The sequence below is a fragment of the Pezoporus flaviventris genome, unplaced genomic scaffold, assembly GCF_033815535.1.
Source record: "Pezoporus flaviventris isolate CSIRO_AGI_PZ_B2104156 unplaced genomic scaffold, CSIRO_AGI_Pfla_v1 ptg000002l, whole genome shotgun sequence".
Classification (NCBI taxonomy): Eukaryota; Metazoa; Chordata; class Aves; order Psittaciformes; family Psittacidae; genus Pezoporus; species Pezoporus flaviventris.
In genome coordinates this window covers 42,991,652-42,998,752 of record NW_026892550.1, presented here as the reverse complement: position 1 = coordinate 42,998,752, position 7,101 = coordinate 42,991,652, and the positions used below count along the sequence as shown (strand labels likewise).

Below are 7,101 nucleotides of genomic sequence, written 5' to 3'. Positions count from 1 at the left end.
GTTGACAAATTTGAGACAGGCATTTCAAAGTAATGACTTCCTACAGCTCCATTTTGCATGGTTAGGTTTGCTTAAAAGATTGCTAAACTGTAAAACTCATGTAAAAAATGTGACTTGCACAGCATCTGACACAGGAGGGCCTTTGACCCTAGAATAACATTATCCTGCCTTGTACCTTGCTACTAAATAGTAATCCCACTGCAGCAAGCAGTTATAACACTAGGATACAACTCATCAGACCCCCACATCCTATCCTCCAAAAACTAAACTATTGATAGAATTAATGCTACTGAAAAAAGAAAAAATCAGGTTTGTTTTCTAACTCAATTTATGATGACTGCCAGAGTAAAGATTTGGGAGCAAGTTTTCTGAAATAAGTGGAGGCAATTTGGCCTTTAAACCTTAGAACAACTCTCAGAAACTTTCAGAAGGGCACATTGGACAGCATTAATTTGGGATGCTGCTCAGTTACATGACCTGACTACTGAAGGTTTCTCTTGAAAGCTTTTTCTCGAAAGCTTTTTCTCAGCACAACAAAATGCTGTGGCTTAAACTTTTAAACCTTTTTCCTAAATGAAATTATATCAAATTTAATATGTATATTTGCTTGAAGTGCCCACAGTGATGAAATATTCAACATCTTTTCCAATAAGCAAATATTTGAAACCAACTGAAGAGTCAAAATTCGGTTCTCTCCATGATCACATTAATAAACCATGGATTTGGGATTGTGGAAACCTGATGATGACAAAGATAAAGCAAAACTGGCTTTGATATGTGTTTGCAGAGTTAGCTCCTGCATCCTTGCAGAAAGTTTACCAAAAATATATAAAAAAAAAATCTGAGGGGAAATGGTTTTCAAATTTACATTTGGTCTGGGGTGAGGGGATTTGTAAATGCAAACAAAAAGCACAATCTATCTAGAGTAAAAAGCTATTTCTATGGAAGATGAATCACCTTCCTTAATCCAATAAATAGAATTCTGAAGGAATGTGTTCCTTGCTGCAAAACCTAAGACAGTGTTGCAACAGATTTAAAGGGAAGCAGGACTGGATTCTTCTTCTTCTCAGAAAAAGGAGAAACTCATAAAAAAAAACATCCCCTAAACCTCAGAAAGAATGAAACTATTGAGGAAACTGATATTTCACAAAGTAAGTTTATATGTTAACAGATAGAAACAACTGCAAAAGATAATAACACGGCATTATCAGATCACATAGCTATAATGCATTTCTCCACCCTGCAGCCCTTCCTTTGCAGTACCAGAGTACACTGCCTGTTACCATAAATGTGAAAGAGCTCCATCAGTGCTCTTCTGGCATGCCGCAGGTCAGTGGTCCCTACATATCCCTGTTCGTGGAGCCTGATGTCTCTTGGCTTTCACTGGAGGCCATCAAAGGCTCCAAGTTGCCTGCCTGACAGCCTGTCTTGCTCCTGTCATCCAATGTGATGCCTCTCCATAGACTCCACAGTCTATATGGACTGTGGGCTGTTTTTTCTCAGTAGACTGAAAGCCTGAATGTAAGTGTCAAAGCCAAAATTGAAAGGGGCATACATCTTCAGTAAAGTAGATACTTTCCAATACAAATCTGTAATAGAACTTTGCTATCATGTTAGCTGCAAAATGAAATGCTAATTGATTTAAAAAACGGTATCACGACCTTCCCTCAGGTGATGCTGTTATCACATCAATTGGTGTATATTGTTTGCAGTAATTGTTTCAGACTTCTTTATTGATTTTTATGTTTTCCAGATTGTTAATTTTAATACTATTAGCCTCTATGAAATGCATGAATATTTTGTCATGTAAATGAGGACAAGGGTAGGAATCCAGTCATATAGATGAAACCCACAGTGTTGATTTATTATTAATACTGGAAGGTCACCATCTGGACAATTCCATAAAATAATGCATCTGCATTGCTGCTAAATGGGAGCTTTAACATCTGGATCGTGTTATTCCAAATTTTCCTCATCCACCCATCATAGCAAGAGGAATTTCCTGACAAATCAGATTGCTGCCCAAAGGTAAAATGTTTTTCTCATTAGCGTACTTTAAATGAGCTCAAAAAGACCTAGAAATGAAGTCAGCATCAGCGTCATAAACAACTTTCCCATTTCTAATTATGCAGATTAAATAGGTCATACAAGCACCGACTGAAAAACATCCATCTGTCCTCTGCTTGCCTCACAACCCCTCCCCCCCAAACTGAGAGAATAAGAATGCCTATCACCAACAAATGCAGCAGAAGAGCATGCTTCCACTACCTTTTCCATCTTACAGCATACGGTGAAAACTGCATACATAAAGAAAATAGCTGTGTAATAATTAGATTTATTGTGGGAGACTGACCTTACTAGAACTTGTTAACTTGGCAGCGCAAGCTACCTAGCTCTCTAAAAATCTAGTTTATTTTGATGTAGAGATATTCAAATACTCAAAAACATATGCATGGAAGAAATAATAACTCAGCTATTTGGGTTTCTTTAAGGTTTAAATTAATATGCTTATACATGATAGTACATTGGAAATTGGCAAGGATTTCAATATTAAGTAAATCAACCAACCTTATTTTCAAGATTTGCCTCATTAGTTAGGTATAGAAATCAATGCTGTCATAAATATGCAGCTTCATCTTTCAATTATATTCCACAGTAAGTTCTCATTACTGCCAGATGATTACATGGCTGCCACATGATACAAGATACATAATCAGTAAAATGGGCAACTAGGCAACTGCATATGGGACAAGAAGTAAGGCTTTTGTGTTTGAAATTGTTCTGAGACCATTACAAATCTGCGTATCTCAGATATTTCAGGATTTCTATTGTACCAGGGGAGAACAACATTGTCCACGTATATTTATTTTTCATTAATGGACAGCTTTCATCAGCAAGCAAATTGCATTATAAGAATCAGATGAGTACCTGGTAGTTAGAATTTCCTTTGGGAGAACACAGATTCAGAACACTAATAAGCTTTTTCCTTCCTTCCCCATTTGATATGCCAGACTCCGGCCTTTATGTTGAGAAAAATTGATAGAATAGTCTTGGACAGGACAGAATGTTTTTTTCAAGGATGATAATTCTCTGACTAGCTCTCTTTGTTGCCATCCTAGAGCACATAACGCAGTTGCAAATATATAATTGCCTGCATCTCACTGCATTAGAGGAGTGCAAAATTTGTGAGCAAAATGGAGAAATGAGAGCATTATGTGAGCACAGATGAAAACCTATTGAGAAACCGGGTTTGTACAATGTGAATTAGCAGAACACAGGCTCCATATTTATTTCTGAAAATCTCAAATAACAATAGAGAATTTTCAAAAATAGCTGAGGAAAGATCGTTTTCTCTAACTACTTCCTCATCATACAGACATTAACCCCAAACTGCCACCTACCATCTAGAAGAAAAAGTGGCCTGCATTTTATTTCAGTCCAAGACTTACTAGAAAAACCCCTCCCTTATTTTTTGTTTCCCTCCCATGCCAAGGTCACGACATGGTACTTTAGATGTAGCCACCTGGTAAAGGGCAAACTCTTCCCTCTTGCCAAAATTACCCACAGCTGAGCCTCTGTTGCTTTGCTGCAACTTTTTGCTCTTGCCTCTTTGAAATAGGAGCCTTTTTGAGTGAGTTGGGTTTTTTCAGGAGGACTTTTTACATTCTCAAGAAGCCTGGATAAAGCTCTTTTGGAAGGTACAGGCTGGTACTGTTTCTTTTGTATCTAGTAAGTAGTCACTGCTTTTTATTTTGGGTTTTATTTTTAAGCCTTTATGAACGGCCTTTCCATTGTGGACTGATTTTATGCTCCCTTTGACCTTCATTTCCTTTTCTTTCAAAAAGAAACCAAGCTTCTGGTTTTGTTTTTTTTTTCACATGTTTGCATGTAAGAAAAAGAGCAGGTTTTGATCAGAAAAAAAGAGCTTAAGTTTACCCCCTCGAATTGAAAACGACATGTTCTACCTCTACGTCTAATTTACTTCCTCTTTTGCTCCTAAGGATGTAAGCATATTGTCATAGGCAGGTGAAAGTGTTTGCTTTCTTCAGTATTAGCCACTGTTGTGTCTAACCTGTATGTGAACTATACAGGCGTAAACCAAGCAGTCAAAAGGTGGATGGCAAGTAAGAGAAATGCGTAAGCCAGCAAAAGGAGAGGGCTGTTTTCTCTTTAGTGAGCATGTGGTTGTTTTTCAAATTTGACTTATTAAAATGTTTCCTACCAAATCAAACAAAAATGATATGCACATGAACACAAGCATAATAACTGCCACCTGGAAGAACTGTAATGCAGAAATCTAGACCTGCCTGTACTTAGGGGAGCAGTAGATGTATTTTTTTGTTGTTTATTTTTATGGCAAATGAACAATTTCCTGTATACATTAACCAAGTTGCTTAAATCCTAAATGCCACCATCTTTACAGTTTCTTCTCTTAAATCAGGTTCCTTACTTGATGCAACAATATATACTAGCTATTTTTCATCTGTGTCATCAGTCAAGTTTATGTCTTAATGCTTGTCCTATTTGTTAGTTTTCAAAGTACAGTGGATCATATTTTTGCAGTTATACTGGTAGAAATTTGTGACTTGAATGATGTGCTTTTAAAGATCAATGGTGTGCTTGATAACTATACAAAAGTATCTGGATATGAAACATGAGGGCAATTATAACTTAACAGACAAACTTTTAAGTTATTTTGGTGACAAACACTCTTAAGTTACCTAACATGGAATAAATGCAATAAACCATTGGCAGAGACCCACTGTGAGTGATGTTTGCTATTATGAAGTAGCTTCAGACATAGGTGATAGGTGTGAGAATATATTACTCTCCCAGATAAACAGAGCATGAAGCAGAACTGCCAAAATGCAGTACAAAGTGAACTTCAGCTTCTGGTGCTGCTATTTTTACTGAAAGAAGCTCTGTTTCAGTTCCTCTTTTACTGGAGGAGGCCTTGCTGCTGCCACACAGCTATGTACTGAAATTGAGGCCCCAACACATTTCTGGTGCAGATGCTTTGTTTATTTTAAAAAGTACTGCAAACACACAAAACCCATCAAAAAGTTTTATTAAAGAAAGGGTTGTGATGGTTGCAATTGTATTAGAGCCTCCCTATATTAGACTAAATTTCATTTCTATTTCAATGTATATTTTTCTGTATCGGTTATGTCACTCTGTAGATGTGACGGGCTCCTGTAAATTAATAGTTGGGAATGAAGCTTCAATTGCTGAAGGCTAAGTTACCCAAGTAATAGAACTGTGATAAGTGTTGGCTGTTAGTATTTTTTGACAGAAGTTATGTAGTGCACATTAACTAACTTTAAATACTGCTAAGGAGTATAATGCCAATGCAACCCAGGGTGCATGTTTTTTAGATTCCTACAGGCTTTCCCAGGCAGATAGGGACCTTCACAGCTGCTCATCACTGTATGCGTACTCAGAATTCAAGTATGTCTCAACAATGATTCAATACCAGTCTCATGCGAAATACTTTCGATAGAAAACAAAGACGTGGGCAGTCTGAGTGACTTCAGTCACTTCAGTGCTGTGCTCTTTATTCTAAATGTCTGTTGAAATCAGTAACACAAAATGGATGGGAAATAAATACTTGAAAATCTCTGAACTGAGATGCTAACACGAGCAAAAAGCGATTGAATTATACAGCAGAACTGGTCTAGAAGAGAAGTTAAAGAGAACATAGTGATTAAAGTAACACTGTATATGATTATACTATTCATGCTCAGGTTATGTGTGCGCTCAGGGTTGGGTGTGTATTTGCAAAGGATATGAAGCTAAAAACCTCAGTGGCCTGTGCTACCTGTGACTTCATTAGATACTTCACCTGCATATATGTTGTCATGATGACCTGTTTCTAGGTACAGCTGAAAAGCCTGTTTTGCAATCTCTGTATTGCAATTTTATGCTACTGTGAAACTCTACTAACAGTAAAGCTGTCATAGATCAGGCTGCTTTTATATATCCTGTACCAAAACAATTTCTGTAAATTTTATCACGATTTCATTCTTCAGTGTTTAACAGACTTGACAAATCAGGGGTTATGATGCTTTAGAGTCTGAGGAGCAATTGCCAAGAGATAAAGTATTGATCATGACAGTTATCGATGTCCCTGCTATTAAGAAATTCAGTTACCAAAGACCAGATTTCAATCTGCAGATGATTTAGGGCAGATGGAAAAGCTAAGAAGCTGTTTGTCTTCTTAAAATTCTGCCTGTTCAAAATATGTTTGTAATCCCCAATATTTGTTTAACATTTACTTAAAACTCGCATTGCTTTTTAAGGAATGGCCCTTTCTGAGAAGTCTGTTTTTTAAAAGAACTATTGGATAGAGAGGTCAGGGGTGGAGGTCATGTCACTCTTGTTTCCTCAGGTTTGCAGAGAAGTCTGTGGTAGGGGAAAGGAAGTGATGTGAAGCACCATAAGCCCCAGTTTTTAGCACGTTAACCACAAGACAAACTTTCCCTCTAATTAGGCATGTGCATGAATAAATTGATGAATACCGGCCTTGAATTCTTTCAGTAAACCCTCGGTAACATTACTTCATCTAGATAAGGATAGTGACCTTGCTCTGCTTAGACAGTTTGCAGACTCAAAGCTTTTTCCTTGAAAGCTTTTACCTACTAAAGACTGACCACAGCATCAGTATGCATCCACAGAAAATAAAATACAAGTTGTTTTTAGTTCCTACATAAAAGCTATTCTCCATCTGACCAAAAGCCATGGCTTGGTGCTTTCCACAGTGGCTCAGCTGTCTTGTTAGATGTAAACTCTTAAGAACATGTCATGACTCCCAAGTCTTACCTGAGAAAGATCATGTCTTAACCACTAGGGGTCCAAAATCGCTGTCTTCCTGACAAGCTATTCACGCTGTATGATCGACAGTGTCTTTGCTGTCACTGAGAAAGCACAATCTGGGTGACAGCTAAGGCTGCAATAAGAACAGGAACCATCTTGATATACATTGATTCACAGCCATTGTGCTTTGCATGCATCTTCCAATGTGTGAAAAGGTTGCTATTAAAAAAAAAAGAAAGAAAAAAATGAAAATTAATAAATTGATTTGTTATACCTGGAGGTGACAGT

General features: G+C 37.3%; 1 long non-coding RNA gene across 1 annotated transcript in view; it reads left to right on the top strand.

Annotated features, from left to right (window-relative positions):
- Nucleotides 1-1,561: 1,561 nt before the first annotated feature.
- The window catches only part of LOC133281078 (uncharacterized), a 61,991-nt gene continuing 56,451 nt past the window's right edge, over nt 1,562-7,101 (top strand). The window contains exon 1 of the long non-coding RNA XR_009747375.1: nt 1,562-3,729. This is a non-coding gene — a long non-coding RNA (uncharacterized LOC133281078). The remainder of the gene's footprint in view (nt 3,730-7,101) is intronic.